The sequence below is a fragment of the Schistocerca nitens genome, chromosome 1, assembly GCF_023898315.1.
Source record: "Schistocerca nitens isolate TAMUIC-IGC-003100 chromosome 1, iqSchNite1.1, whole genome shotgun sequence".
Taxonomy (NCBI): Eukaryota; Metazoa; Arthropoda; class Insecta; order Orthoptera; family Acrididae; genus Schistocerca; species Schistocerca nitens.
In genome coordinates, this window is record NC_064614.1 from 1,056,831,230 (window position 1) to 1,056,855,292 (window position 24,063).

General features: G+C 42.8%; 1 protein-coding gene across 1 annotated transcript in view; it reads left to right on the plus strand.

Annotated features, from left to right (window-relative positions):
- The window catches only part of LOC126225410 (prolactin-releasing peptide receptor-like), a 593,024-nt gene that overhangs the window by 396,049 nt on the left and 172,912 nt on the right, over nucleotides 1-24,063 (plus strand). The window lies entirely within an intron of this gene.

A 24,063-nucleotide genomic window follows, 5' to 3' on the forward strand; every position in this document is an offset into this window, starting at 1 on the left:
GTTATGACTTATTAAACTGGTAGTTCGGTAATATTCAGACCAGTCAGCACTCGCTTTCCTTGGAACCGGAATTATTACATTGTTCTTGACGTGTGACGGTATTTATCCTCTTTCATACATCTTGCACACCAGAAAGAATATCTCTATCATGACTGGCTCTGCCAAGGCTCTCAACAGTTTTGACGGAATGTCTTCTACTCCATGGGCCTTGTTTCGAGATAGGTTTTTCAGTTTTTGTCAAATTCTTTTCGCAGTATCACACCTCTCAACTCATCTTCATCTGCGTCCTCCTTCTTTTCTATAATACCGCCTTCAACTTCATCTTCTTTGCATAGAACCTCTATATACTCGTTTTACATTTCATTCCCTTCTTAGTTTAGAACTGGTTTTCCATATAGCTCTTTCTCTGTCATCCAAATGCGTCTTTAATTTTTTTTGTAGGCGGTATCTATCTTATACCTACTGATCTATGCTTCTAAATTTTGCTGCTTAGCCGTTTTGCACTTCCAATTAATGTTATTTGCCGGCCGCTGTGGACGAAAGCTTCTAGGCGCATCAGTCCGGAACCGCGCTGCTGCTACGGTCGCAGGTTCGAATCCTGCCTCGGGTATGGATGTGTGTGATGTCCTTAGGATGGTTAGGTTTAAGTAGTTCCTAGTTCTAGGGAACTGATGACCTCAGATGCTGTCCCATAGTGCTCAGAGCTATTTGAACCATTTTTTGGAACAATCTTCAGAGTTTAAACACTTCCGCTTGGCACCAAACTTTCCAGACAAGAACATTACTGAGCATGTCTGGGATGCCTTGCAATGTGCTGCTCAGAAGAGCTCTCCACCTCCTGGTACTCTTACGAATTTAGGGATTTCGGATATGGACAGCCCTCCTGGCTCCATGGTGTCAATTCCCTCCAGCACTACTTCTGACATTAGTCGAGTCCGTGCCACATCGTGTTGCGGCGCTTCTGCATACTCGCGGTGGCCCTTCAAGGTATTAGACGGGTGAACCAGTTTCCTTGGCTCTTCAGTGTAGTATTCTTTGCTATAGTCATTACGGCTGAAAAATATGAATCGGAGCAAACCGTATTATATACACCACAGCTAACGGTTTAAAGTGTTCAACCTATGTTCCCAGCTTGCAATATTAGCCCCCTCTATTACTGGCTGTTCTGTTGGCGCTTGGTGTGGTGTTCGCATGACTGCATACTATCAATCATCATGAAGGGTTATTTACCCATGAGAGAGTGATCGAAAGGACGTAGAATGAGAATTAGAGTTGTGAAAACTTGAAAAAAATGGCTCTGAGCACTATGGGACTCAACTTCTCAGGTCATCAGTCCCCTAGAACTTAGAACTACTTAAACCTAACTAACCTGAGGACATCACACACATCCATGCCCGAGGCAGGATTCGAACCTGCGACCGTAGCGGTCTCGCGGTTCCGGACTGTAGCGCCTAGAGCCGCACGGCCACTCCGGCCGGCTTGAAAACTTGAAGACGGCCTTAAAAGGTAGCTCAGTAAGTAATAGCACTTGATGTACTTATTGAATGATCATTCTTCAGCGTAATTTGTATTGTCGGTGCACGGTGAATCGTAAGGGAAAGATTTCATAAATGCATGTTTGTATATTTTGACTGGGCTTTACCATCTGTAGTTAGGACGTGAGCAGACGTATTTCGATTTAGATGATTCAATCGACAGCCGCGTTGTAATCACAAAGTGTGGAAGCATCACAGTATTCTTCCTGGCGAAAGCCAAAAATAAAGTTTGCAGCATAACGAATAAAGTGAAACAAGTTCACAGACTCAGTTATATAACAAAAAAAAATTGAAATGAACATTTCCAAGTCATATTAGGTAGAAAATTATTTTATCAAAACATATTTTCTTCAGTAAATTGGTTCAAAACGTATTAAATGCAATTCAAAATTAATATCGCACCTTTATGCATTGAAAAATGACTTCAACCATGATTAATTCTGAAACATAATCTAAATATCTATGTGCTGCCGTCGAAAATTTTGATATATTTCGTTTGGTTAAGAAGTGAAACGTTTCTTTCTCTTCCCGTAAGATTACGATCTGTTCACTTAATGCATAGACCGACCCATTCGGCTTCTACCGTATTCCTTTCTCATTTTCTAGTCAATCGTTGCCTAATGCCCCCACCGAAACTTTCAGAAAGCTCTAATTCTTTCAACTTTTACAGAATCCATCTCCTTAATTTTCTACGTTTTAAAAAATTCTTCAGTTTTAATTTACAGCTCATCAACAAAAAATTGTGGTCAGACTCTCAGACTCCTCATCTGTCTCTGTAAAAATCTTACAGTTTAAAATCTGGTCCCAAAAGCTCTATGTTACCATTATGCAGGCCCGAATCCTGCGTTTGGGTATGGGGGAGGGAGGAAGGGAGGGGGGGGGGCAAACCTGGGTATCTGCCTTTTCAAGGGGCGCCACATTCAAATTCTCTCCGCAATATCATTTCTTTCAGGAGTACTGATTCTTCAAGTTTCGCAGGAGAGCTTCTGTAAAGTTTGTAAGGTAGAAGACGAGGTACTGGCAGAAGTAAAACTGTGAGGATGGGCCGTGAGTCATGCTTGGGTAGCGCAGTTGGTGGAGCACTTGCCCGCGAAAGGCAAAGGTCCCGAGTTCGAGTCTCGGTCCGTCACACAGTTTTAATCTGCCAGGAAGTTTCAATTGCTGTTTGTTTATGTGGTTGATTGGTTCAGTGAACGACCAGCGTTGTTATAATTACTAGCGGAATCCAGAGATTCAGATTTCCAGAGTGGAAATAAACGTCTAACAGAAATAACAGGTAAGAAAAATTACATATTATCATATGACAGATCGCTACACTATCAGTTGAAGAGTAGCAGCCGCTTTAAGTTCAATTCCAGGAACAGCGCGGAGCACGCGTCGCACGCCTAGCCGGAGAATAAGCGGGGGATAAGTAAACTGGTGATTTTGGCAGGGTTAGTGAAGTTAATCGGAGAATAAATTTTGACAATAGCAGGAATAGTTTCAAAATTAGTGACAACAAGATTGCTTGTTAGAATGAGGAAGGAGATGAAGCTGGGACATCACACAATTTATATGGAAAATATGACGATTCCAAATTTATATAAAAATTTCGTACTACTACTTTTCGATCTCATGCTTGAGAAACTGGAGCGTATGAATGAAATCTGAAACTATTTCCCAACATGAAACTTTTTGCTATTAGTAGGCCTAATAGGCATTTGATACTGGTATTTCGTAAGTTATGTTCTGTCTTGTTATTTATGTAAATGAGGTGCAAAAGAATGACCTTTTGTCCCAAAATAAGCTCGCATATTTTGCATGTAGTAAAATTTCTGCAAAATTAGAAAGGCCTATTTCGTTTTATCTAGTAGACAGTGACAAAGTAGGCGTAATCAAGTCCTGGAACCACACCAGTCTTGGGTACTTCTCGTATTAACAACTTTTTCAATATTAGACAACTACATTTTGATTTTTAGTGTAGCAAAACATTTGAAGAACTTTGAGGTAACCGATTCCTTCGCAGAAAGGAAAGCTTGAGCCCGATTACAGACAAAAAAATTACTACTTGCTTGTCTCTTGTCTTTCTTCGTTTCTTGTTTCCTATATTTAATTTTATGTCACGAAAAGGAGAAAGTTATTAGCTAATAGGCAATAAAGAATGCAAATTTTCTGATTAGTTCTTATTCGCCCGGTCACAAATAATCCCATGCAGTTTAATTGCGAGTCTTTGTATTTAAGGGGCATAGGGGAAGTTGGGAAGGAAAACATAGGTACAAAGAAGGTACCTGCGAAGAAACCATGGGTAACAGAAGAAATGCTTCAGTTGATTGATGAAAGGAGGAAGTACAAACATGTTCCGGGAAAATCAGGAATACAGAAATACAAGTCGCTGAGGAATGAAATAAATAGGAAGACGAAATGGCTGCAGGAAAAATGTGAAGACATCGAAAAAGATATGATTGTCGGAAGGACAGACTCAGCATACAGGAAAGTCAAAACAACCTTTGGTGACATTAAAAGCAACGGTGGTAACATTAAGAGTGCAACGGGAATTCCACTGTTAAATGCAGAGGAGAGAACAGATAGGTGGAAAGAATACATTGAAAGCCTCTATGAGGGTGAAGATTTGTCTGATGTGATAGAAGAAGAAACAGGAGTCGATTTAGAAGAGATAGGGGATCCAGAATTAGAATCGGAATTTAAAAGAGCTTTGGAGGACTTACGGTCAAATAAGGCAGAAGGGATAGATAAAATTCCATCAGAATTTCTAAAATCATTGGGGGAAGTGGCAACAAAACGACTATTCACGTTGGTGTGTAGAATATATGAGTCTGGCAACATACCATCTGACTTTCGGAAAAGCATCATCCACACAATTCCGAAGACGGTAAGAGCTCACAAGTGCGAGAATTATCGCACAATCAGCTTAACAGCTCATGCATCGAAGCTGCTTACAAGAATAATATACAGAAGAATGGAAAAGAAAAATGAGAATGCGCTAGGTGACGATCATTTGGCTTTAGGAAAAGTAAAGGGACGAGAGAGGCAATTCTGACGTTACGGCTAATAATGGAAGCAAGGCTAAAGAAAAATCAAGACACTTTCATAGGATCTGTCGACCTGGAAAAACCGTTCGACAATATAAAATGGTGCAAGCTGTTCGAGATTCTGAAAAAAGTAGGGGTCATATACAATACGTACAACAACTAAGAAGGAATAATAAGAGTGGACGATCAAGAACTAAGTGCTCGTATTAAGAAGGGTGTAAGACAAGGCTGTAGCCTTTCGCTCCTACTCTTCAATCTGTACATCGAGGAAGCAATGATGGAAATAAAAGAAAGGTTCAGGAGTGGAATTAAAATACAAGGTGAAAGGATATCAATGATACGATTCGCTGATGACATTGCTATCCTGAGTGAAAGTGAAGAAGAATTAAATGATCTGCTGAACGGAATGAACAGTCTAATGAGTACACAGTATGGTTTGAGAGTAAATCGGAGAAAGACGAAGGTAATGAGAAGTAGTAGAAATGAGAACAGCGAGAAACTTAACATCGGGATTGATGGTCACGAAGTCAATGAAGTTAAGGAATTCTGCTACCTTGGCAGTAAAATAACCAATGACGGACGGAGCAAGGAGGACATCAAAAGCAGACTCGCTGTGGCAAAAAAGGCATTTCTGGCCAACAGAAGTCTACTAATATCAAATACTGGCCTTAATTTGAGGAAGAAATTTCTGAGGATGTACGTCTGAAGTACAGCATTGTATGGTAGTGAAACATGGACTGTGGGAAAACCGGAACAGAAGAGAATCGAAACATCTGAGATGTGGTGCTATAGACAAATGTTGAAAATTTGGTGGACTGATAAGGTAAGGAATGAGGAGGTTCTGCGCAGAATCGGAGAGGAAAGGAATATGTGGAAAACACTGATAAGGAGAAGGGACAGGATGATAGGACATCTGCTAAGACATGAGGGAATGACTTCCATGGTACTAGAGGGAGCTGTAGAGGGCAAAAACTGTAGAGGAAGACAGAGATTGGAATACGTCAAGCAAATAATTGAGGACGTAGGTTGCCAGTGCTACTCTGAGATGAAGAGGTTAGCACAGGAAAGGAATTCGTGGCGGGCCGCATCAAACCAGTCAGTAGACTGATGACCAAAAAAAAAGGATGTCAAACCAGCCAACTGGCACCAGGAGAGGCACCACAGGACATGCCCTGAATATAGGTTTCAGTGCTTCCACTACCAAATACACACTTTTGAAATACAGTGACGTGCGGTAGAAGAATGCTGTGTAAAGAGGCGTATCACTGCACTTTGAACAGGTATGACCGAATAACGTGTCTTACTTCTCCTCGAACATATATTTTTATACATTAAACTCTTCAGAAATACATGCGCTACAAAATGAACATATTTCTAAAAATCCTATTTTTATTTTTGACGTCCTATCTCAAATTCTCGATTGGCGGGTAGGGAGGGGGATGGGGGGCACTATCAAGTTTTTTCCTTGTTCGGATATATCGTAATCCGGGGCTACCATTATATAACCAATGTGAAACATTCAAGTGTTTCCAAGTCTCTTCCACGTATGAAACCTTCCTTGATGGTTCTTAAACCAGGTGTTAGCGACGATTAAATTGTGCTTTATGCAGAATTCTACCACCTAGCTTCCTCTTTCTTTCGTTTCACCCCAGTCCACATTCATCTACTATTTTTTCCATCTGTTCATTTTACTACTATCGAATTCTAGTCCCCCATCATATCTAAATATTCGTTTTCCTTAACCATTTGAATAATTTCTTTTACCTCTTCATGTATTTTTTTCAATCTTTTCATCATACATTGAGCTAGTTGGCATGTTGTGGATGTCGGCTTCGTGTCTGTCTTGCCTACAATAACGCGTTCACTATGCTGTTCATAGTAGCTTACCCGCAACCGTATTTTCTTATTCATTATTAAACTTATTGCTACTTTACCCTTATTTGAGTTGTATTTATAACCCTGTACGTAACTGATTAGAAGTTCTGTTCTTCCTGCCGCCGAATTATATGTACTATATTATAATCATATGTAGTGTAAAACCTGTAGAATATATTAATAAAGCTCCACTGAACCATTTATTCAGCTGTCATTTTTTTCTCTTGTGCAACATGTCAGGCTGAAAAACAAAATAGTATTCTCACTATAGCTTTTATGACTGATGACTGATAACAGAAATAAATTTTAATAGTGTTATAAACGTTCTGTTAGTAGGCTTTTGCAACTTACGTATTACATAGCTGGAAGTAAGGCTCCAAAGAATGAGGGAATTTATTCCTTCCATTTGTCCTCCATTTCCGGCTCTTTCTCTCCTTTTGCTTGTCTTTGAAGCTTGAAGTTCGAGAGGAAGCTCCTTTTCTTCTATTGCCAGCGGAATTTGATTGGTTCAGTTGACTGTCTGCAGATTTCCCCGATGCAGCAATCTCAGAGAGCAGATAAAAGGTGAACTTTCCCCTCAATCCGCCCAACTTTATTACTTTTACCGTTCTGTTAACGTCAGAGTCACTGGTTGCCGACGGGAAGGAATCGGAGACATAACTTCAACTTCGGCTTTTGCTGAAAACACAGATCCCAAATGATCTCAGAACTTCTTCTACGCCGTTTTATGTATTTGTTTCAAAGTAGAAGTTCTGCGCATCATAAAGCCGGTGACTTTTGGTACGTATTTAAATGAGACAATTTCATACGCGAATAAATACCCATACCACTGTTGTGCACATGGGTAGCAACTTTTAAAGTACTGATGCTTTCTTTTTAGGATTAGCTTTACGAAAACACAATAACTTTTATTTTACGAATTATTAAATCAAAGTAAAACTTATTTCTATTGCTTATGTACTCATCAGATGTCTTTACTTGCGTTGTTTGCCGTGCAAAATATGGACTATTGTTAAGAAAGGTGTACATAGTACTTGGAGCTATCTAACTGACAATATGTTGTACATGAAATGATAACCTCAACTATATTATCTCCTAACAAACAATACTATTCGTATTCCAAGGAAACTATTTGGAAGTATTGCATCAATATGTGTTTTTCCGGTTTAGACAGCAGTCATACTCTGTGACATATTTCATTAAAATCGTTCCACTTGGTGGCAGTGACCGAACACTTCAGTGGCTTGTTCTAGAGACCTGCTAGAAGATAAAAATAGCGGTCTTACGCAGCTTTGCAAGAAAGTACGTGTAAAAATTATTTTCAGTAGTGGAATAACGTGACACAGACGAAATCTAACGTGAAGGCAAATACCACTTATTAAACACATACGATTCAATCCCATTAATGTGACCAAGTCTTACGTTCGACGTCAATGTTCAACAACCACTCACAGACGCAGATGGCAGCCCGTTAAGAGTCTTCACAAGTTTCAGGAAAGTAGTCAAGACTAAAAATGTCTCAGTTCTATTCACTGGAGCTCTGTAGGAAAATTTCTAGTATTCCTCTAGAAGAGCCTACATTTCCCTTACAAAGTTTTTCCACTGCCAGCAGATAATTTAACAGCAGCAGAATACTTATGTCGTCATGAAACTTTATACATTTACGGAATGTTGAAAACATGTTTTCTTATTTTATAGCTGTGAAAGACTATGTCAGAAAATATCAATAATCATCTTTTAAAGGCTATGCTTTCCCGTTGCAAACATAGTTATCTCTCCTTAGCTGAGTGTTTCAGTTCAAATTACTATTTTAATTTAATTCCATCAGTCACAGAATCGAGATGACATTACGTGCCCTTCCTTTCTTCTCTAAAATCTTTCCTTTCCGGTTTTAAGAATTCGCTGTGACGCATAGTGTGGTCAATTAATTTTGTTTTCTTCTTTTCTATAATAGTGGTCAATTCGCTCGTTTGGTCCACTTCCGCGAGGATCCTCTCCGACTTTCTCTCTCTCTCTCTCTCTCTCTCTCTCTCTCTCTCTCTCTCTCCCTCTCTTGCTTATTTTCAACATTCTTCTTCACAGCCAATTTTTTGTTGCTCTCAGGCGTTGTATATCCTGTTTAATTGCGATAAATAACCAATCATTAAATACTTTCCTCCCATAAGAACGAACTAATCCTCTATTTCGTTTCACCGAAACAATAGCAGCTGCTACTGCAGAACACATTTCCGTGCCACGCTGCAGTCGCAGGAAGCCACTTACAACGTCAACAGTTTACGAGTGCTCTAGAGATTTCTTAGGGGCAACTCTAGAACCTGATAGTCTGTAACAAGAGCGACCGACATGGAAAATTCCACAGAGAAACCCTGGTTCAGTTAGACGCACATTTATCTATGCTAAAACAACGTAAATTCAGGAAAATAGTTTACAGTGTCCGTTACACGTATCTGTAAAATAAACCCTTGTGTCAGGCAAATGTCCAGATTCATTATACAGGAGTTGGCCCATAACATAATAGCATAAATCGGGGTATTTATGAAAATCGAATAACAGATGCCACTGATAGATGATTTTGTACCTTGAATAGCTCGATGCTTCATGCACGATCCAGAAAAATGGAGGACTGACAAATCTTTACATCCGCCACATCTCTCTCTCGCGGAGAAAGGAACAAAAATAGTATATGCTGAAAATAAATATTTTCTTGGCAGTAACCTGTTTCTTCCTTTGTATTCCTTACTTAGTATTCATCATTTGTTTGACGTAACTGAGAAGTTTTGTACACAAAGTAGGTGATACCATTCCACATAAAATCATGCAGTGAACAATGCCTACTTTCTTACATACCTTAAACGTCAATCTCATTGCTGCGTATAGGAAGAAGCGAAAGAAACAAGGCACGATACGCGAAAAACGTCGGTCCCCTCTCCGTAAACTACAAGGAATTTACATAAATATCACCAAGCTTTTAACTCAGTTTTAACGAAATATGAACTAACAGCCATTGAGAAACAAGTTATTATCTCAGTCGATATTAGTATAAAGAAGAGCATTTTCAGGAATGCTGCAGCCTTCATCGAAGTAGCCGAAATATCTCAATTGAAAGAAGAGACAGGAGCGACGGTTATTTGCCACAAAAATGTGATATACTTCAATTAATGGATGACAGAAGGCAGTACAAATATGTTCAGGGAATAACAGGAATACAGATATTTAGATCACTTAAGTATGAAATTTCATTGGGAGGTCTGACTCAACATATGTTGTTGTAGTTGTGGTCTTCAGTCCTGAGACTGGTTTGATGCAGCTCTCCATGCTACTCTATCCTGTGCACACTTCTTCATCTCCCAGGACTTACTGCAACCTACATCCTTCTGAATCTGCTTAGTGTATTGATCTCTTGGTCTCCCTCTACGATGTTTACCCTCCACGCTGCCCTCCAATGCTAATTTTCAGATCCCCTTATGCCTCAGAACATGTCCCACCAACCGGTCCCTTCTTCTTGTCAAGTTGTGCCACAAACTCCTCTTCTCCCCAATTCTATTCAATACCTCCTCATTAGTTATGTGATCTACCCGTCTAATCTTCAGCATTCTTCTGTAGCACCGCATTTCGAAAGCTTTTTTTCTCTTCTTGTCCTAACTATTTATCGTCCATGTTTCACTTCCATACATGGCTACACTCCATACAAATACTTTCAGAAACGACTTCCTGACACTTAAATCTGTACTCGATGTTAACAAATTTCTCTTCTTCAGAAACGCTTTCCTGGCCAATGCCAGTCTACATTTCATATCCTCTTTACTTCGGCCATCGTCAGTTATTTTGCTCCCCAAATAGCAAAACTCCTTTACTACTTTAAGCGTCTCATTTCCTAATCTAATTCCCTCAGCGTCACCCGACTTAATTCGAGTACATTCCATTATCCTCGTTTTCCTTTTGTTGATGTTCATCTTATTTCCCCCTTTCAAGACACTGTCCATTCCGTTCAACTGCTCTTCCAAGTTCTGTGCTGTCTCTGGCAGAATTATAATGTCATCAGAAACCTCAAAGTTTTTATTTCTTCTTCATGGGTTTTAAGACATACACCAAATTTTTCTTTTGTTTCCTTTACTGCTTGCTCAATATACGGATTGAATAATATCGGGGTGAGGCTACAACCCTGTCTCACTCCCTTCCCAACCACTGCTTCCCTTTCGTGCCCCTCGACTCTTATAACAGCCATCTGGTTTCTGTACAAATTGTAAATAGCCTTTCGCTCCCTGTATTTTACCTATGCCACCTTTACAATTTGGAAGAGAGTATTCCAGTCAACAATGTCAAAAGCTTTCTCTAAGTCTACAAATGCTAGAAACGTAGGTTTGCCTTTCTTTAACTTTCTTTAGTCGTGAGGTCAGTATTGCCTCACGTGTTCCAACATTTCTACGAAATCCAAACTGATCTTCCCCGAGGTCGGCTTCTACACTTTTTTCCATTCGTCTGTAAAGAATTCGCGTTAGTATTTTGCAGCTGTGATTTATTAAACTGATAGTTCGGTAATTTTCACATCTGTCAACAGCTGCTTTCTTTGGGATTGGAATTATTATATTCTTCTTGAAGTCTGAGGGAATTTCGCCAGTCTCATACATCTTGCTCACCAGATGGTACAGTTTTGTCAGGACTGGCTCTCCCAAGGCCGTCAGTAATTCTAATGGAATGCTGTCTACTCCCTGGGCCTTGTTTAGACTCAGGTCTTTCAGTGCTCTGTCAAACTCTTCACGCAATATTCCTGTCAACATTGTCAAAAGCTTTCTCTAAGTCTACAAATGCTAGAAACGTAAGTAGTTTGGAAGGTAGGAGTCGAGATACATACAGAAGTAAAGCTGTGAGGACCGGGCGTGAGTCGTGCTTCATTAGCTTATTTGGTAGAGCACTTGTCCGCGAAAGGCAAAGGTCCGAGTTCGAGTCTCGGTCGGGCACACAGTTTTTATCTGCCAGGAAGTTTCATATCAGCGCATACTCCGCTGCAGAGTGAAAATCTCATTCTGGAAACATCCCCCAGGCTGTGGCTAATCCATGTCTCCGCAGTATCCTTTCTTTCAGGAGTGCTAGTTCTGCAATGTTCGCAGGAGATCTTCTGTAAAGTTTGGAAGGTAGGAGTCGAGATACTGGCAGAAGTAAAGCTGTGAGTACCGGGCGTGAGTCTTGCTTCGGTAGCTCAGTTGGTAGAGCACTTGTCCGCGAAAGGCAAATGTCCCGAGTTCGAGTCTCGGTCGGGCACACAGTTTTAATCTGCCAGGAAGGTTCATATCAGCGCACATTCCGCTGCAGGGTGAAAATCTCATTCTGAAAACATCGCCCAGGCTGTGGCTAAGCCATGTCTCCGCAGTATCCTTTCTTTCAGGAGTGCTAGTTCTGCAAGGTTCGCAGGAGAGCTTCTGTAAAGTTTGGAAGGGAGGAGTCGAGATACTGGCAGAAGTAAAGCTGAGAGTACCGGGCGTGAGTCTTGCTTCGGTAGCTCAGTTGGTAGAGCACTTGTCCGCGAAAGGCAAATGTCCCGAGTTCAAGTCTCGGTCGGGCAAACAGTTTTAATCTGCCAAGAAGTTTCTCCACGTAGTATCGTATCTCCCATTTCATCTTCATCTACATCCTCTTCCATTTCTATAATATTGTCCTAAAGTACATCGCCCTTGTATAGACCCTCTACATACTCCTTCCACCTTTCTGCTTTCCCTTCTTTGCTTAGAACTGGTTTTCCATCAAAGCTCTTGATATTCATACAAGTGGCTCTCTTTTCTCCAAAGGTCTCTCTAATTTTTCTGTAGGCAGTATCTATCTTGCCCCTAGTGAGATAAGGCACTAAATCCTTACATTTGTCCTCTAGCCATCCCTGCTTAGCCATTTTGCACTTCCTGTCGATCTCATTTTTGAGACGTTTGTATTCCTCTTTTGCCTGCTTCATTTACTGCATTTTTATATTTTCTCCTTTCATCAATTAAATTCAATATTTCTTCTGTTACCCAAGGAGTTCTACTAGCCCTCGTCTTTTTACCTACTTGATCCTCTGCTGCCTTTAGTACTTCATACCTCAGAGCTACCCATTCTGCTTCTACTGTATTACTTTCCCCATTCCTGTCAATTGTTCCATTATGCTCTCCCTGAAGCTCTGTACAGCCTTTGGTTTAGTTAGTTTATCCAGATCCCATCTCCTTAAATTACCACCTTTTTTGCAGTTTCTTCAGTTTTAATCTACAGTTCATGACCAATAGATTGTGGTCAGAGCCCACATCTGCCCCTGGAAATGTCTTACAATTTAAAATCTGGTTCTTAAATCTCTGTCTTACCATTATATACATTCCTGGAAATTGAAATAAGAACACCGTGAATTCATTGTCCCAGGAAGGGGAAACTTTATTGACACATTCCTGGGGTCAGATACATCACATGATCACACTGACAGAACCACAGGCACATAGACACAGGCAACAGAGCATGCACAATGTCGGCACTAGTACAGTGTATATCCACCTTTCGCAGCAATGCAGGCTGCTATTCTCCCATGGAGACGATCGTAGAGATGCTGGATGTAGTCCTGCGGAACGGCTTGCCATGCCATTTCCACCTGGCGCCTCAGTTGGACCAGCGTTCGTGCTGGACGTGCAGACCGCGTGAGACGACGCTTCATCCAGTCCCAAACATGCTCAATGGGGGACAGATCCGGAGATCTTGCTGGCCAGGGTAGTTGACTTACACCTTCTAGAGCACGTTGGGTGGCACGGGATACATGCGGACGTGCATTGTCCTGTTGGAACAGCAAGTTCCCTTGCCGGTCTAGGAATGGTAGAACGATGGGTTCGATGACGGTTTGGATGTACCGTGCACTATTCAGTGTCTCCTCGACGATCACCAGTGGTGTACGGCCAGTGTAGGAGATCGCTCCCCACACCATGATGCCGGGTGTTGGCCCTGTGTGCCTCGGTCGTATGCAGTCCTGATTGTGGCGCTCACCTGCACGGCGCCAAACACGCATACAACCATCATTGGCACCAAGGCAGAAGCGACTCTCATCGCTGAAGACGACACGTCTCCATTCGGCTGCACGATGTTGGGGCGTGAGCGGAAGACGGCCTAACGGTGTGCGGGACCGTAGCCCAGCTTCATGGAGACGGTTGCGATGGTCCTCGCCGATACCCCAGGAGCAACAGTGTCCCTAATTTGCTGGGAAGTGGCGGTGCGGTCCCCTACGGCACTGCGTAGGATCCTACGGTCTTGGCGTGCATCCGTGCGTCGCTGCGGTCCGGTCCCAGGTCGACGGGCACGTGCACCTTCCGCCGACCACTGGCGACAACATCGATGTACTGTGGAGACCTCACGCCCCACGTGTTGAGCAATTCGGCGGTACGTCCACCCGGCCTCCCGCATGCCCACTATACGCCCTCGCTCAAAGTCCGTCAACTGCACATACGGTTCACGTCCACGCTGTTGCGGCATGCTACCAGTGTTAAAGACTGCGGTGGAGCTCCGTATGCCACGGCAAACTGGCTGACACTGACGGCGGCGGTGCACAAATGCTGCGCAGCTAGCGCCATTCGACGGCCAACACCGCGGTTCCTGGTGTGTCCGCTGTGCCGTGCGTGTGATTATTGCTTGTACAGCCCTCTCGCAGTGTCCGGAGCAAGTATGGTGGGTCTGACACACCGGTGTCAATGTGTTCTTTTTTCCATTTCCAGGAGTGTAATCTATCTGATACCTAATAGTATCTCCAGGATTCTTCCATGTATACAACCTTCTTTCATGATTCTTGAACCAAGTGTTAGCTATGATTATGTTATGCTCTGTGCAAAATTCTACCAGGCGGCTTCCTCTTTCATTTCTTAACCCAAATCCATATTCACCTACTATGTTTCCTTCTCTCTCTTTTCCTACTCTCGAATTCCAGTCACCCATGACTATTAAATTTTCGTCTCCCTTCACTACCTGTATAATTTCTTTTATCTCATCATACATTTCATCAATGTCTTCATCCTCTGAAGAGCTAGGTGGCATATAAACTTGTACTACTGTAATAGGCATGGGCTTCGTGTCTATCTTAGCCACAATAATGCGTTCACTACGCTGTTTGCAGTAGCTTACCCGCACTCCAATTTTTTTATTCATTATTAAACCTACTCCTACGTTACCTCTATTTGATTTTGTATTTATAACCCTGTATTCACCTGACCAAAAGTCATGTTCCTCCTGCCACCGAACTTCACTAATTCCCACTATATCTAACTTTAACCTATTCATTTCCGTTTTTAAATTTTCTAACCTACCTGCCCGATTAAGGGATCTGACATTCCACGCTCCGATCCGTAGAACGCCAGTTTTCTTTCTCCTGATAACGACGTCCTCTTGAGTAGCCCCCGGCCGGAGATCCGAATGGGGGACTATTTTATCTCCGGACTATTTTACCCAAGGGGACGCCATCATCATTTAACCATACAGTAGAGCTGCATGCCCTCGGGAAAAATTACGGCTATAGTTTCCCCTTGCTTTCAGCCGTTCGCAGCACCAGCACAGCAAGGCCGTTTTGGTTAGTGTTACAAGGCAAGATCAATCATCCAGACTGTTGCCCCTGCAACTACTGAAAAGGCTGCTGCCCCTCTTCAGGAACCAAACGTTTGTCTGGCCTCTCAACAGATACCCCTCCATTGCGGTTGCACCTACAGTATGGCCATCTGTATCGGTGAGGCGCGCAAGCCTCGCCGCCATCGGCAAGGTCCATGGTTCATGGGGGGAGGACTCAACATATAGGAAAGTCAAACTCCCTTCGTGAGATTAATAGCGAGGGCAGAAATTTTAAGAGTGCAATGGGAATTCCGCTATTAAACGCAGAGAAGAGAGCGATGGATGGAAAGAGTTCGTTGTACTCCTCTATGGTGGTGAGGGTTATCTGATGACCCGATACAAGAAGATATTGAAGTCGATATGGAAGACATGAGAAATCCAGTACAACAGTCAGAATTTGAAAGTGCTATGGGAGACTTGATATCAAATCGCGTATAATGGATGGATAAAATTACATCAAAATATCTCATAGCAGTGGTGAAGTGGCAACCTGACCTCTATTCAAGCTGGTGTGAAGGATCTAAGAGACTGGCGCCGCACCATCAGACTTTCTGACAAATATCATTCACGTAATACCGAAAACAACAAGCATAGAAAGGTATGAAAACTATCCCACAACCAATTTAACATCTGATGCATCCAAGTTGATGAAAATAACATTCTACGGAAAAATGGTAACGGAAAATTGAGGATCTGTTAGGTGACGACCCGTTTGGCTTCAGGAAAGGTAAAGTCACAAGAGAGGTAACGCAAGCGAGACTGAAGAGAAGTAAAGATATGCTCATAGGATTTGTCGAGCTAGAAAAAGCGTTCCACATAAAAAATGAAACAATATATTAGAAATTCCGAGAAAAATAGGTTTAAGCTGTACACTGATGAGCCAAAACGTCATGACCAGCCGCTTAATAGCTTATTTGTCCGGATTTGGAACTTAATAGATCACTGATTCTGCGTATCACGGATCCAACAGTTTATTGGTAGATTTGTTGGGGTATGTGGCGTTAGATGTCGCTGAAATAATGGGCGGCTGATTTGCGTACAGGGTGGAGGCGCCCCAGATAGGATTTACATTAGACGAATTGGGTATCCCGAGACATCAACATGAGTTGGCTATAACGCTCTTTAATATAGCGTACCACGGTTCTGGCTCCGAGACACGGACAGTTATACTGCTGAAAGATGAGTTCCACAGAGCGCCCCATTCTGCTCTCTCACGATATGTAACAACTACTGAGGTCGATGATATCGAGTACCTGGCAGTAGGTAGCAGCACTATGCACCTAATAACAAAAATGTATGTTTTTGGGGATGTCCGGATACTTTTGATCACATTGTATATATCGTTACTGGCGATGAGAAATGGCGTCTTAATGCTAACATAAGGGAAATAGGGGAGTGGTTGAGCCCAAACGAAGTAGCTAATTCCGATACAATAAGTAGTAGGACTGAATTAATTTAAATTTTTTTATTGAACTAACTGGTACAAATCCTTAGTATTCCTCTAAGTAGCACCTTTGCCTTCTGCAACTCGCTTTCCGTGATTCTTTTTAGAGACGCCGTCACGGCGTTCACGTCGTTTTGAACGTCTTCTACAGAGCCGATTCTGTGTCCCTTGAGGTCCCGCTAGAGCCGGGGAAAGAGAAAGAAGTCCCCCAGTGACGGACCTGGACTGAAGGGAGGGTGAGGCAACATGGCAACCCTGTGCTTGGCCAGGTGTTGCAACACCCACAGAGCACAGTGGCACGGCGCGTTGTCGTGGTGCAGCTTCCAACAAGCGGCGATATCTGGCCGCACTCGGAGGACGTTTTTGCGCAACCTTTCAAGCATTTCCACGTAAAATTTCTCAGTTTGTCAAGGGGCACAAAATACCAGTAAACCGCAGCACGATGCTCAAAAAAGCAGATGAGCATTCTTTTGACCCTTGACCTGCTAATTTTGGCTTTCTTCAGACGCGGGGAATTGGTAGTGTGCCCTCAGCGCTCTGGCGTTTGATCTCAGGATCGTACTCAAAACACTACGATTTGTCACCGGTAAGCACATTGTAAAGAAAATTTGTGTTTTCTTGGACTAGTTCAGAATTACCTAGGTAATTTGCACACGATTCAGTTTTTTTTTTTTTGGTCACTCAGGACTTTTGGCACAAAGTTGGCGCACACCTTTCACGTGGCCAAATCCTCGTTACCATTTTTTTTTTTTTTGGATGGTGCCGTACGAAATCCGCAACTCATCAGCTACCAGACAAATGTTTAAGCGCCGGTCGGAGTCCAGGAGCGCCTTCGCTTTGGCCACATTTTCATCAGTCCACAAAGTTGATGGGCGACTGGCGCGCAGTAACGAAGTTATATTGTTGTGGAACTTGCTGGCAGATTAAAACTGTGTGCCCGACTGAGACTCGAACTCGGGACCTTTGCCTTTCGCGGGCAAGTGCTCTACCGTCTGAGCTACCGAAGCACGACTCACGCCCGGTACTCACAGCTTTACTTCTTCCAGTATCTCGTCTCCTACCTTCCAAACTTTACAGAAGCTCTCCTGCGAACCTTGCAGAACTAGCACTCCTGAAAGAAAGGATACTGTGGAGACATGGCTTAGCCACAGCCTGGGGGATGTTTCCAGAATGAGATTTTCACTCTGTGTGCTACAGGTATTTATCGACTACTTCAATTTTATAATTAAATCTTAAAATGAAGCAGGCAACTGCAGTGAATTTATCAAGTGACTTTATTTAAGTACCTCTCAGTCAGGTATACAATCATATCATAAATTCACAGGTGCGTCACGAAACAACCGTGATGGATAGGAGAAAGTGACATCACAGAAAGTCTTGAAATATCACACTTTTTCCAGTCAGCGAAATACGGCCTGATACACGAAGCGAAAGAAGCGCGCAGTGACGTGCAGATCTCTGCTTGTTGAGTAGTTTATGTTCGCAGCTACCATTACGGGTCGTTCTGCTCCATTTACGTGCACAACTAAAAGCACTGGCTAGTTTTAGCACCCGTTATTCGCACCTCATTTATAGTTGCCGCACGTAAATTTCGCTATAAACTTGATGATAATAAAACTATATGTCGCTGTTAAGCTACCGGGTCTTCACAGCTAAGCTAGGCATTACGAACATAGACCTGGCAATACACTCATGCAAACGTATATAGGGTGAATCACCTGAAACTTGCACAGCTAATAATGCGAAAATGGGAAATGCGTTTAATGCGCGGCGTTCACAGAATGGGTTGGTAGTCTGTGGCACGTATTGTTAGCCAATAAACAAACTGGGGCATAACGCGTAAATTTCTGAATTTCAGTAGTAAGTTTGCACGAAGTCAGTAGTATTTTCTAGCAATGAATATATTTTCACCGAAAAGTTGTATGAAAAGTGACTCAATATTGTGCTTTCATCAAGACGTACCGTGTAAAGAAAATTATGCTAGTTAAACGATGCGCTTACTCTTACATGTTCAAACAGACAAAATGGTTCAAATGGCTCTGAGCACTATGGGACTTAACATCTGAGGTCATCAGTCCCCTATAACTTAGAACTACTTAAACCTAACGAACCTAAGGACATCACACACATCCATGCCCGAGGCAGGATTCGAACCTGCGACCGTAGCAGTCGCACGGTTCCGGACTGAAGAGACTAGAACAGCTCGGCCACCACGGCCTGCTGAAACAGACATATCACTTATTATTCTAACAAAAAATTTAAGTTTTTTGAAGTACTAATTATAAATTCTTTTAAATTGCTACAAAAGACCCGATACGCCCTATATGTCCAGCCCATTTATCTTAATATCAACAAGTACTTTTCTTTAAAAAAATGCTTTCTTCTTGACAATGGTTTAGGAAGAGTACCAGATTTTATGTATCATTTTTTGTAGATTAAAGATACGTTACATTACATGGCCTTCTTATGAGTACTGAAATAAAACACTGCTGTCTTATGGTCGTAGACAGTATATCACACAATCTTTGCTTTGTGTTCATAGGTTAAAAATGTTGCCACGCCTCCTTACTGGAGCCCGTCTATGTGGTGGTCACATGCTATCACAAACCATCGCCACCCAGCAATACGAAAATCGTAAGTCTCTCAATTGCTGCTGGACACACCCCTGGTTTCTGCCTGCATATGCCCTGGGTTAGCTGCCATGACATCAGTTCTTTGTATTGTGTCTTTGCTGTCGTCTCCTCCTGTTATGAGTCTAATTTTATATGTGAAAAAGCATTGAGGTTTGCTATGAAACAGATTAGCAACTATGGTGGATATTTCTAACCAAATCTCGGCTAATCGCTAGCACAGACTCATTTACCATTTAATCGACGTGTACATTCTGTCCTTTCTTTCTTCGAACTTTCGAACTTAACACTAGGACAAAAAAAAAAAAAAAAAAAAAAAAAAAAAAAAAAAAAAAAAACACTCATAGAACAGAAATCAATCATTTCTGTCATACTCGTTCCCTAAATTGTTTTTCATAAAAGGGAATTCGTTTATGAAATGATCTTCGTCACCATATCAGAGAACTGAAACGAATCCCAAGCTTCAAAAGACATCTAATGAACAACAGTCTTGAAAAACAATAATCTCGGCCAATGATTTTCAGCGCATAGTCTACCCCACTGCAACTGTTCTTCCCAATAGACCTTCGTAAATCCCTAAGCCCCTAGCTTTGACAGTCTACCTCTACTTCTTTTAGGAACCTCTACACCATAAGTCCCTGACAGCCAATCATTACGACCACCTGTTCAACAGCTTATTGGTCCTCCTTTCTAATGTAGTGCAGCAGAGATTGAACGTGACAGGCATTCTGCATTTCCATGATAGTATAAGAATGCAGAGTCTCGCGGGAGTAACACTGAATAAGGATTCCCCCGGTTTCTAGACATTTCAAGTGATTAAAGTTACACAAGCTTTCGGCGAAGCAATCTAGGGCGTTGTTAAGTGGTATGGCTGTTGGTACGCCTTTAAATCCACTAGCTTCCGGCTGTGATGTCACCGGTGCTTGCTGCATCGCCACATATGGACGCCGTGACGGATAGCCTCGAGTTCTAGGGCGCCTTGCCACGGTTCGTGCGATTCCCCCCCGTCGGTGGCTCGAGTCCTCCCTCGGGCATGGGTGTGTGTGTTGTCCTGTGGGTAAGTTAGTTTAAGTTAGGTTAAGTAGTGTGTAAGCCTAGGGACCTACGACCTCAGCAGTTTGGTCCCACAGGAACTTACCACAAATTTCCAAATTTCACATACGGACATACGTTGACTTGGCGTTCGATGTGCCCGCTTTAACTTCGCGATGGCTGGATCCCATGCCGCGCTAAACTCCTGTCAAGGATATTGTCGGTGACTTTTATTTCAGTGGGTTAATTACTCAGTCCCAGAAGCCCTTAGCGCAAAACACGACAAAGGTTCCGTCAAATTTTATTCGTTCCCAGTTTTTCCAAAACATGCTCAGCTAAAGCGGATTTCTCGGGATAGCGTAGGCTATAAAATCTCTCTCGCTCCTTCCTGCATTGATTCATGGTGTGTACAGTGTGTGCAAGTTAAGGATGACCACACTCCCAAGGTCTTTCCTAGACACCAGCTGTTCTGAGAAGGGCTGCGACTATAACTGGTCTCTGACGTATTTTTGTTGCAAGTCTAAAGGTCGATTTTATCTGTAGCCGACTTATCTTCCCCAATATGGAGGCAAAGAAATGCAAGAAAGCAAGTTTTCTTTCCTACCCCTCGTCGTTGTTCTTCTTGTCTTGCCTAAAATCACTTTTTTTTATGAACGTTACGGCAATAATTCCTGGAGAACTTGCGCGGGTGGCTTGCGGTGCAGGCTATCAGCGTTGGTATCATTCTTGCGCGATGCAACAATCTTTTTTACACAGTGCGTTGCTGTGTCGTTTGTTGATGGCTGACGGTGTGCAATTACAAGTCGTTGTGAGCTGGCATTCTATAGACGCTGTGGCCAAGGCCTGCATTCCGTTTGCGGCAGACGAGGACGTCTAGGATGGGTAATACACGGTCTTTTTCTATCTCCATGGTTCAAATGGTTCAAATGGCTCTGAGCACTATGGGACTCAACTGTTGTGGTCATAAGTCCCCTAGAACTTAGAACTACTTAAACCTAACTAACCTAAGGACAGCACACAACACCCAGCCATCACGAGGCAGAGAAAATCCCTGACCCCGCCGGGAATCGAACCCGGGAACCCGGGCGTGGGAAGCGAGAACGCTACCGCACGACCACGAGATGCTATCTCCATGGTGAACTGGATGTTACTGTTAATGAGTTTGAGATGTGAAGTGAATTCAAGCACGAATCACTATAAGACCACCGACTAGGAGCAGGAAAAGAAACTCGCTTTCTTGCCTTTCTGTGACTACTTGTCGAGGAAGATAAGTAGACTGCTGAAAAGATAAAAGATCAAATCGATATTCAGGCCTCCAACAAAAATCCGACATTTACTGACGCCAGTTAAAGTCGTAGCGGTCTCAGAACACTTGGTGTCTACTACATAACTTGGGAATGTGGCCATTCTTACGTCAGGCTAACAGTACGCACTACGCACTAACGCTGGAACGAGTATGAGAGGTTTTATCACGTACTCTATTTCGGGAAATCTGCATCAGCGGAGCGTGCTTTGGAGAAAGGGCATCGCTTAAAATTGAACGAAACTTTTGTCGTGGCTCGCACTAGCGTCTTCTGAGACTGTGTAATGAAAGAAGTTGAAAATGAAATGTGTGTGAAATCTTATGGGACTTAACTGGTAAGGTCATCAGTCCCTAAGCTTACACACTACTTAACCTAAATGACCCTAAGGACAAACACACACACACACCCATGCCCGAGGGAGGACTCGAACCTCCGCCGGGACCAGCCTCACAGTCTCTGACTGCAGTGCCTGAGACCGCTCGGCTAATCCCGCGCGGCTAATGAAAGAAGTCATTTAAATAAAAATCACTCTAATACCCTAAACTGAGATGGTTGCCGTCAGCTCAGCGTGGTATGGAATCCGTCGAAAGCGTGGTTGAAGCAGCGGTATCAAACGCCGAGTTAACGTATGCCTATACATGGCAATGCAGCGACGGCCCGTGACGTCACAAAGGGCATCCTTGTATATAGGAGCGTACCAGCAAGCCATTGACAGTCATAGCATTTGACAATGGCCAAGCTTTGCGTGACGGAAGGCTCGTGGAATTTTAGTCAGTTGGTGTGTCTGCAAACCTTAGAACTTTTTATCACAGCAAAAGATGCTTAATAAACGTAAACATGGTCCGTAGCAGGCCGTAACGTGATTTTAATTTCATCATGCGATTAGCTTATTTCGACTACTTGTCATTGTAAGGCACTTGTAAAACCAACATGGAAAAACACTACATTGTCTGCATGCACTGCACGTATAACTAACACTTTAGACATCACACGTTAAGATGAAACATTACTGCTCAAATTTCCTACAATCACATGGTAACTACAGCCTAGCCATAGCAAATGCAGTTTGTCAAAGTCATTTGTGTCACTGGTTGTCCCAATCTGAAGAAAGAATGATTCACCAATCGTGTCTGCGCGGCTTACATACAGGGCGAGCATGAGGTTTTTCCCCGATTTCAGTAATTTGTTTCTAAGGTAGTGTGTTAGATACAGTTACGCGTTTTGTTGCAAATGGCAGCTTGATTCTTAGAAAATTTTTATTGATTTGCTTCCACATGTGCTCCGTTTGTTATCCGTAGGATATCTAGGACATAATCAGTCCAGCCTCGTCCGCAGCCCTTGGTCGTGCGGTAGCGTTCTCGCTTCCCGCGCCCGTGTTCCCGGGTTCGATTCCCGGCGGGGTCAGGGATTTTCTCTGCCTCGCGATGACTGGTTGTTGTGTAATGTCCTTAGGTTAGTTAGATTTAAGTAGTTCTAAGTTCTAGGGGACTGATGACCATAGCTGTCGAGTCCCATAGTGCTCAGAGCCATTTGAACCATTAGTTCCCCTCACTTTTTCTGCCAACATCTCTCCCATCATCATCTAGACGGTATCTCGTATTCGTGCGGTAACTAAATGCACATATTTTCGTAAACCCACGAACAATTCATGGCGAACATAATTTCGGGCAGTCTCTGCCGATCCATGTATCGCGAAGGTTACGTCCAGGAACTGACGGACAAATGTGACGGTGTACAATGTTGTTAAAACATTTCCCATGTTTGAAATTCCTGTAACTGAGATGCAACGGAAAGGCCAGCACATCTAGGTTACGTGTTATCGTGATGGAAGATTTAGTGAAAAAGAACGGCCCAATATCTGTGGTGTACATTAAGCCACACCACACATGCAATTTCGCGCTTCTCCGAAATCCAGAATCGGGCCTCATGTCTGTTTACTTTTCTGGAGATGAGAAATGTCGCTTCCTCGGGAAAAAATTCATTATGGTAGTTACTGTCCGCACCGGTTCATTTTAGAATGTTTCTAGCAAATTCAGCACGCCTGGGTACAAATCTTGCAGGACTGGCACATTTTACGCAAGGAAATGCTGTAGTTGTAAAATCTTCAGCATAATGCTGTGAGGTGAGTCTATTCCCCTAGGTATCCGTGCGGTCTCACGCGGCTTTTCACGGTTCGTGCGGCTCACCCCGTCGGTGGTTCGAGTCCTCCCTCGGGCATGGGTGTGTGTGTTGTACATAGTGTAACTTAGTTTAAGTTACATTAAGCAGTGTGTAGGCTTAGGGACCGATGACCTCTGCAGTTTGGTCCCGTAGGACCTTATCACAAATTTTCCAATTTTATTCCTCCGGAAACATGACGCGTCGTTTACCGCTGACCGCTTTGAAATGTTGCGCTCATGGTATCAAAAGCATCGTCACTCGCTCCAGTTCTACCGCTTCTTGTCTTGTCGCCAACAATACCAGTCTCTTCGGGATTTTCATACTATACTTTGATACCCTTTACATCTCGCAGATCTCGACTAAATGACTTCGGAACCGTCCCTGAACCGTGATTGCCTAGTGTATTTTATGAAATCGCGTATCAGATTGCGATTTATCCTGAAAAGACACAAATGTAACAGCATC